This window comes from Rhincodon typus, chromosome 2 (assembly GCF_021869965.1).
Source record: "Rhincodon typus isolate 14 chromosome 2, sRhiTyp1.1, whole genome shotgun sequence".
Classification (NCBI taxonomy): Eukaryota; Metazoa; Chordata; class Chondrichthyes; order Orectolobiformes; family Rhincodontidae; genus Rhincodon; species Rhincodon typus.
Genome location: NC_063333.1, coordinates 7,980,879 through 7,990,478, shown reverse-complemented (window position 1 = coordinate 7,990,478; position 9,600 = coordinate 7,980,879). Strand labels below are relative to the sequence as shown.

At 46.4% G+C, this 9,600-nt stretch overlaps 1 long non-coding RNA gene across 1 annotated transcript; it reads left to right on the top strand.

Annotated features, from left to right (window-relative positions):
- Positions 1–2,342: 2,342 nt before the first annotated feature.
- Positions 2,343–9,242, top strand: LOC109924026. Its single transcript, XR_002259836.2, has 4 exons — positions 2,343–2,412; positions 3,579–3,670; positions 4,854–4,983; positions 9,190–9,242. It is a non-coding gene; the product is annotated as an uncharacterized LOC109924026 (long non-coding RNA).
- Positions 9,243–9,600: the final 358 nt, after the last annotated feature.

Sequence of the window (9,600 nt, the reverse complement as noted above, 5' to 3'; positions counted from 1 at the left end):
TCTTTTCCACAGGGTAGCAGAACCGAAAACTAGAGGGCATAGGTTTAAGGTGAAAGGGGAAAGATTTAAAAGGGACCTAAGGGGCAACTTTTTCACACAGAGGGTGGTGTGTGTGTGGAACGAGCTGCCAGAGGAAGTGGTGGAGGCTGGTACAATCACAACATTTAAAAGGCATCTGGATGGGTATATGAGTAGGAGGGATTTAGAGGGATATGGGCCAAATGCTGGCAAATGGGACTAAATTTATTAAGGATATCTGGTCAGCATGGACAATTTGGACTGAAGGGTCTGTTTCCATGCTGTACATCTCTATGACTCAATGTCTCTAACTAGGAACTGGCAATAAATACTGGTTCAGCCAGTAACACCCACATCCCATGAATGAATAATAAAAAGTAACATTTCCTACGTTCCTTTGTACAGTTCAATGATTCCATAAGTTGGGTGCTGGAGTCCAAAACTAAAGGGTGTAGGTTTAAGGTGAGAGGGGAAAGATTTAAAAGGGACCTAAAGGTTAGCTTTTTCACACAGAGGGTGGTGCGTGTATGGAATGAGCTGCCAGAGGAAATGGTGGAGGCTGGTACAATTACAGCATTTAAAAGGCATCTGGATGGGTATATGAATATGAAGGGTTTAGAGGGATATGGGCCAGATACTGGCAAATGGGACTAGATTAATTTAGGATATCTGTTCTGTTTCCATGCTGTACAGCTCTATGTCTCTATCTTGTAAATGGTTGACACTGCTGCTACTGTGCATCAAAGAACAAAGAACAAAGAAAATTGCAGCACAGGAACAGGCCCTTCGGCCCTCCAAGCCTGTGCCGATCCAGATCCTCTATCTAAACCTGTCGCCTATTTTCCAAGGATCTGTATCCCTCTGTTCCCTGCCCATTCATGTATCTGTCTAGATATATGTTAAATGACGCTATCGTGCCCGCCTCTACCACCTCCTCTGGCAATGCGTTCCGAGCACCCTATGGGGACTTGAGCTTCTGAAAAGCACCCTGAGCCTGACGTGATTTGAACATGCAACCTTCTGATGAGGGAGTGGGTGTTGATGGCAGATAGGGTGCTAATAAAGCGGGCTGCTTTGTTCTGGATTAGTGGATTATGTTCTGGATTATTGAGTGCTTTTGGAGCTGCACCCATAGAGACAAGTGGGGAGTATTCCATCACACTCCTAACGTGCCATATAGGTGGTGGACAGGCTTTGGGGATGCAGGGGGTTGCCACAGTATTCCTAGCCACTGACCTGCTCTTGTAGCCACTGTGTTAATGTGGCTAAGTAAAGTTGCCAAATCCAGGGATTGGTCTGATAAACCTTCTCTGAACCTGCTTCCAATGTTTTTACAGCCTTGCTTATATAAGGTGCCGCATACTGTGCACAATACTCTAGGTGCGACCTCTTCAATGCCCTGAAACATTACTCCTCTCCTTCTGTTTTCAAATAACCTCAAGATAAATGATAACATTCTGTTCATTCTGAATTACCTGCAGACTAACCTTTTGTGACTCACACACTGGGACACCCAGATCCCTCTACATGTCAGAGCTCTGCAATCCCTCACCATTTAAATAAAATGCTGCTTTTCTATTATTCCTGCAATCTGTGCAATTTCATACTTTCCCACCTTATATGCCATTTGCCAGATCTTTACCTCTGGGGTTTAGCTCGTACAATGTTCAGACCAAGGTTGTAATAAGATCAGGAGCTGGATGGACCTGGTGGAAACCAAACTGAGCATCAGGGAATAAATCATTGCTGAGCAAGTGTAGGGCAGCACGGTGACTCAGTGGTTAGCACTGCTGCCTCACAGCGTCAGGGACCTGGGTTTGATTCCACCCTCGGGGAACTGTCTGTGTGGTGTTTGCATGTTCTCCTCGTGTCTGCGTGTGTTTCCTTCAGGTGCTCCAGTTTCATCCTCAGTCCAAAGATGTGCAGGTTAGGTGGATTGACTGTGGGAAATTGCCCATAGTATCTGGGGATGTGCGGGCTAGGTGGCTCAGTGTGAGGTGAAGCGAAGATTTATTCCCAATTCCCTTGTGGGATGTAGGCATCCCTGGCTGGGCCAACTTTTATCATCTGTCCCCAGTTGCTCTGGCGGAAGTGGTGGTGAGCTGCCTCCTTAAACTACAGCGGCCTGCACCCACTGTGCCATTCGGGAGGGAATTCCATGGCCCAGTGATGGCATAGAGATCTAATGCCAATGTACCTGCCTCACTTTCTATTCTTGATGGTATTGGTGGTAGGTGGGGTGCACTGCAGTGCAGAATTGGTCACCAAAGTGAAGGATGACATCCTACGTGCAGTTTCCAATTGACGTTGTGTTACTTTGCCAGGTGCTGGGATGTTATTGAAGGTTCGCCGTACTGGTGGATAATCAAAGGACCAATTGTGGCGTCTATCGCAGTAAGTAATGCCATTAGAGTAAGACTTTTAGTAAGAACTAGGAGCAGGAGTAGGCCATTCAGCCCCTCGAGCCTGCTCCACCATTCAACACGATCATGGCTGATCTCATCTTGGCCTTAGCCCCACTTTCCTGCCAGCTCCCAATAACCCTCCCTCCAACCCGTTACTAATTAAAAATCTGTCTCCTCCTTAAGTTAAAGTCAGCCACATTGACTAGATGGGCTTGTGACACAATTTTGGGTTTAGACTCACTTTTTCCACTCTTTCAATTTTTCACCATCTGCTTTGATGGGATTCAGACCAACATCTCCGGAACGTTAGCCTGGAGTTACTAATCCAGTGACAGTATCGTTACACCAGTCTGTCAGCCATTGGTGTGTCTATCTCAGCCTCAGGGGACTGGTCAGGGCTCTGGCCCAGTGACCTGGTCAGAAGGCCAGCCTAAAGATTTCAACACGGCATCAGCCCTGTTTCTCCCAAGGCCCTCGTGTCTGAACCTGAAGAACTGTTTTTGTTTAACGTTATGAGGAGAGATTGCACAAATTAGGCCTGTTTGCTCTAGAATTTAGAAGATTAAGGGTTGATCTGATTGGTGTCTTCAAGATATTATCAGGTAAAGGCAGGGTAGATAGTGATAAACTATATCTATTGGCTGTGGATTCTAGGACTTGGGGCATAGTATGAGAATTAGGGTCAGACGTTCAGGAGAGATGTTAGGAAGCATTTCTACACACAAAGGGTGGGAGAGGTTTGGAACTCCCTTCCACAAAACGGCAGTGGATGCTGGATCACTTGTTAATTTTAAATCTGAGAGAGATAAGCTTTTGTTAAGCAGAAGTTTTAAGGGATATGGGCCTAAGGCAGGGAAACAGAGTTAGGTCACAGATCAGCCATGATCTCATTAAATGGTGGAACAGGCTCTGGGGCTGAATGGCCTACTCCTGTTTTTACCAGTTTAATTAAGGCCCTGTCTTGTGGAAATAATCCCATGGCCCGACATCAAAAAGAACAGAAAGGTTTTCCTTGCCAACCTGACTGACATTGAACCCTCAACCTAATGATTAACTATATTTATTTGACTCCGATCAGTTGAATGAATAGCAGGGCAGGCTGGAAGGCCTATTCCTGCTCCCGCTTCTCACGTCTTTCCCTTTCCCTTTCTGCAGGTCAACTTTGTGCTTTTCATTAACATCATTCGAATCCTGGTGCGGAAGGTGATTCCGAAGGAGGTTCGCTCAACTAACTCCTCGCAGTACAGGTAGGTGCTAGCAGAAAGCAGTCTGTGTTTGCAGGCCAGCACCGCGACCCCTTTCCCCTCTGATCATGGAGGGCATGTTAGGCTGGGCTGCCATTCTGCTGGTTAGAAGTTGCAGGAAATGGGTGTGGTTGATTCTGCATGAAGGTGATAGAGGCAGGAAGACAAGGGCATTGAGTATTAGCCAAACCCCCTTCAGGTACCCCCAGCCAATGCTGGGTACCACTATGCTGCCCAGTCTCACCATTAAAATACCCCTGCTTGAGGGAGACACTTTTGCCCTCTCACTGATTCCATGGCTAATTCAGTTTCCTAAAGCCTGTTTCCATGGCTAACCCACCTAGCCTACACATCAACACTACGGGCAATTTAGCATGGCCAATCCACCTAGCTTGCACATCTTTGGACTGTGGGAGGAAACCAGAGCACCCGGAGGAAACCCACGCAGACACGGGGAGAATGTGCAAACTCCACACAGACAGTCGCCCGAAGCTGGGATTAAACCCAGGTCTGTGGCACTGTGAGGCAGCAGTGCTAACCACTGAGCCACCGTGCCACCCCTTCTGTATCCACTTGTCAACCAATCAACCCTTCCCTTGGAAATTGTCCTGATGAGTTCAAGTCAAAGAGGCTTGACAAAATGTGTCTTTTTCCAGGAATTAACTAGTTAGGCACAAGTACAACTGTCAGGAATCAGGTGTAATGTGTCCAGCTCCTCCAGAACTAAATATTTTTCCTGACAAAAGCTGCATGACACCTCAGGTTTGGTGCCAACTAAAGGATCTTCAAAGTAACTCTTCCAGAAGCCTTATCTCATGCAAAATCTCCCCACAAGCCTTTGTATAACATTGATGCATGTAAGTGCAGTTACCTTCACCAAATACACCTCCCAAATCTCCGACTTTACAAATGGAGGCAGTCTATGTAGCCAGGTAAACTGTGTCTGTCTCCATCAGAATCCCAGCAAGATTAACCACGGTGTGACCGTGTGACTTCATCAGGATGGCTGGAGTTAATGCAACTCTGACATCAACTTTTTCAGAACCATGACCCCTGAGAACAAGTTTTGTTCCATGCCTGGGGCAGCCCTGAGCTGTGAGGATCTGGGAAGCATTCCAGAACTTATCCTTCAGGACAACATTTGACTATCACATTGTTTCATTGAATTGTTCTCCCCTCTACACAGGCGACTGACAAAGTCAACCCTTCTGCTGGTCCCTCTGTTCGGTGTGCACTACATTGTGTGTGCTTTCCCTCCTGATGGAGCAGTGCTAGCCATTAGACTTTATCTTGACCTTTGCATCGGGTCATTTCAGGTATGGCAAACTTTGGATGATCACCTTTTTTTGTTGAGGAGTGCCATGATGTTATTGCTGATGATAGAAACAATCTTGGGATCTGACAATCCTTAATAGACTGTTGCGAACAAACAATCATATAGATTAACAGTGTGCACAGGCCATTCACTCCCTCAAGCCTGTCCTGCCATTCCATATGATCATGGCTGATCTGCCCTGGTCCCAATCCAGCTCCTCAGAATTCCCTGATATTTCAAAAACCTACCTAGCTCCTCTTTAAATACTTTCAGTGATCTAGCCTCCAGAAGTCTCTGGGGTAGAGAATTCCAGACATTCACTACCCTCTGGGAGAAGAAATTCCTCAGTTCTAACTGAGTGTCTCCTTATTCTGTAACTGTGTCCCCTAGTTTGAGATTCTCTAATGAGTGGAAACATCTTCTCAACACCTACCTTGTCAAGCCCTCAGAATCTTACGTATTTTCATAAGATCACCCCTCATTCTTCTAAATGAGCCAAGGCCTAACCTGTTTAGCTGTTCTTGATAAAGCAACCCCTTTATCCAAGGAATCGGATTTTCTGAAGAAGGGTCCCAACCCGAAACGTCAGCTTTCCTGCTCCTCTGATGCTGCCTGGCCTGCTGTGTTCATCCAGCTCCACACTGTGTTATCTCTGACTCCAATACAGCAGTTCTTGTTATCTATCAGTTGAGCGAATCTCTCTTGAACAATACTGATGCTGGTAGATTTTTTCAAGCATGGAATCTAAACTGTCCACGGCACTCCAGGTGTGGCCTCACCACCAACACCCTGTACTGTTGTAACAAGACTTCTCTCAATTTAAACTCCAACCCTCCAGCAATAAAGGACAAAATTCTATTTATCTTCTTAATTACTTGCTGTACCTCTATGCTAACATTTTGTGTTTCATGCACAAGGACACCCAGACCCCTCTGCACAGCACTTTTCCAGAACTCTCCATTTAAGTAACAGACTGCATCTTAGATTCTTCTGACCAAACAGTGTGACCTCACACTTTGCTACATTAAACATCCATTTGCTATGTTTTTGCCAAGTTCCTTCACTATCATTGGGTCAAGATACTGGAATTCCCTCCCTAATGGCATTGTGGGTTAACCCACGGCATATGGACTGCAGCGGTTCAAGAAGGCAGCTCACCCCCACCTTCTCAAGGGGCAACTAGGGATGGGCAATAAATACTGGGCCCAGCCAGCAATGCCCATGTTCCACGAGCGAATTGAGAATAAATCTCATCTTTACCTTCTCTGCTGTATGGAGAAAGAACCCAGCTTCTCCGATATGATGGAACTACCCAAATCTGAGACTGAAATAACTTCACAGAGGCTGGTATCTCATTATCAACTCACCAAAAATCTTTGACATTACTACTGCCCCTTCAGAGTCAGGTCTTGGAGCACCAGTGTCTCTAACCCTCTTTTTTATCTGTCAGCCAGGGCTCCCTGATTGGACCAGGTTAACAGCCCCAATCAGAGAACTCATATTCTATCATAAAAACAGCGGGTGGTAGGTGCCTGGAACTCGCTGCCGGGGGAGATAGTGGAAGCAGATTCTATAGTGACTTTTCTTGACAAATACATGAATAGGATGGGAATAGAGAGATACGGTCCCCAGAATGGTAGGGGGTTTTAGTTGTGATGAGCAGCATGTCGGTGCAGGCTTGGAGGGCCGAAGGGCCTGTTCCTGCGCTGTAATTTTCTTTGTTTAGAAACCAAAAGAACTGCAGATGCTGTTAAGCAGAGGTTGCTGGAAGAGCTCAACAGGGCTGGTGGCATCTATGGAGAAAAATGAGAGTTAATGTTTCGGGTCGAGAGACCCTTCCTCAGAACATGTATTCTATGAGGTCCTTCTGTCTGACCTTGTTCCAGTCACTGCAGAGACCATTCTGGGAAATGTCTCCCAAGTTACCAACTCTCCAGTCTCGCCTTGGAGTTTCCATGAGATGAGCATTAAACGCTGGAATGGATGTGTGAGCAGTGCTGGGGCAGAAGTGTTAAATGCAGCGTGGAATATTACAAAAGGAGCTCTCAAAACCTTTGACTCACTCTTGTCATTTTGGCTCAGTAGGCATTGATATATTAGAGTGTTGACATATAGATGTATGAGAGAAGCATGTTCAGTGGCCAGCTCTCAGCTTGTAAAATCATACATCTGACAAGAATTAGGAACTGTGTCCGTACCATCTCCAAGGCTCTCCATAAAGTTTCTGAGGGATTCTGTCAGGTTTAGTAAAGGCACTTAAACTCCTTGGAGTCAGATGCTGTTGGTGTCAGACTCAGAGATTAAAGATTTTGGAAAAAATTGGATTCAAAACAGAAAGGGCTGGACGAATTTGGCAGGCCTGGCAGCATCTGTGTGGAGAGAGAAACGGCATTAACATTTCGGATCCGGGGAGATTTATTTTCATCCAGAGGGTGGGGGTGGGGGGATGCTCTGGAATGCATGGCCTGGGAGAGGGGGTTGAGGCTAGTAGCCTCACAACCTTTCAAAAGTACTTGGATGAGCGCTTGAGATCTATGGAGGGAGCGTGCTGCAGAGTGGGACAAGCTGAGGTAGAAGGGTATTTTTGTTGGTATAGACTTGATGGACCAAAAGGCCTTATCTATACTGTAGGATTCCATGAGATAGTGACCTCGCGGTAATGGGAAATAAATCTGTGATGGAATGTTTATCAGAATCAGCCAATGTCCTTTAGGGAAGGAAATCTGCCATCTTTACCTGGTCTGGCCTACATGTGACTCCCTACCCACAGTAATGTGGTCGTCTCTTGACTACCCTCTGAAATGACCCCGGCAATCCACCCTGTCCAAAGGGAATTAGGGATGGGAAACAAATGCTGGCTTTGTCCGTGACACTCAATGAGAGGTTAAAGTTGCAGAATTCTTGTTGAAGTTCCACCAGCCCCCCACAGGGTCATTTGTCACGAGAGAAGCATTGCTGGATTTTCTGCCCATAATTGCCCTTGAGAAGGTGGTAGGGAAGCTGCCTGTCTCAAACCTTGTGCTCCTTGGGATGTAAGAACTATTAGGCAGGAAGTTTCAGCATTTTGACCCAGCGACAGTGAAGGAACAGCGATATATTTCCAACTCAGGGCAGTGAGTGGTTTGGAGGGGAACTTGCAGGGGATGGTGTTCCCATGTATCTGCTGCCCTTGTCCTTCTACATGGAAGTGGTCATGGGTTTTGAAATATCTCCACAGAGATCAATATCCCATCACCGAGTCCCCCCTTTATTTACACGTGGAGAGTCCTTGACACTGACCCAGCTCCCTCAGAGCCAGCTCTCAGAGTGAGCAGAGCCTCTGACACTCCTGTTTCTATCTGTCAGCCAGGGCTCCCTGATTGGACCAGGTTAACAGTCCCGATCAGGGGGCTCATATTCTATGAGGTCCACCTGGCCGACCTCCTTCCAATCACTACAGGATCTTTGGTGAATTTCTGTAATGCATTTTGTAGCTGGCACACACTGCTGCTACTGAGCGTCAGTGGTGGGGGGAGTGGGTTCTTGTGGATGTGGTGCCAATCAAGCGGCTGCTTTGTCCTGGATGGTGTCAAGCTTCTTGAGTGTTGTTGGGGCTGCACTCATCCAGGCAAGTGGGGAGTATTCCATCACACTCCTGACTTGTGCCTTGTAGATGGTGGACAGGTTTTGGGGAGTCAGGAGGTGACATTTCCCAGGTTCTGCCCTCCTGTTATAGCCACAGGTTTACCTGGCTGGTACAGTTCAGATTCTGATCAATGGTACCCCCAGAATGTTAAATAGGGGGCATACAAATGCAAGCGAGGGAGTGCTGCACTGTCAGAAACACCACCTTTCAGATGCGATGTTAAACTGAGGTGGTTTTCACCATCCTTGGTGGATATAAATGATCCTTTGGCTCTGTATTAGAGATGATGGGAACTCTCCCTGGATGTCCCGGTGACATTGTGAAATCAGCCATGTCACATTGGGGTTTGTGGGAGCTTGCTGTGTATGCAAATTGGCTGCTGCATTTCCAACATTCCAGCAGGGTCTCCCCTCCAAGAAATTTAAGAAGTGCCTCATTAGGCTTTGAAGTGCTTTGGAACATCTGGTGGTTGTGGAAGGTGCTGGAGAAAATGTTTCTTTTATTTTTAAACAGCTGATCGAATCAGCAATGTCAATATTTTCCTGATTGTGTTGTGATGGGTTCCCTGTTCTCTGTTCACAGGGTTTTATCGTGGGAGTGCTGTACTGCTTTCTGAACCAAGAGGTAAGCAAACTCTTTTATTTATTGCAAGAACATACTTTATATTCATTAAAAAAATCTTTGTGCACGTACACAGTTACTGAAGCAGTTCTGTACAGTCTTAGTCATAGAGGTGCACAGCACGGAAACAGACCCTTCGGTCCAACTTGTCCATGCCAACCAGATATTCTAAATTAATCTAGACCCATTTGCCAGCATTTGGCCCATATCCCTCTAAACGCTTCCTATTCATATACCCATCCAGATGCCTTGTAAATGTTGTTATTGTAGTTGCCTTGCCCTGTCGATTCTGCTGTGCTGTTTGATCATAGCTGGCATGTTACTTCATCCTGTCCTCCTGCTTTCTCCCCATAATCTTTAACCCCCTCACTA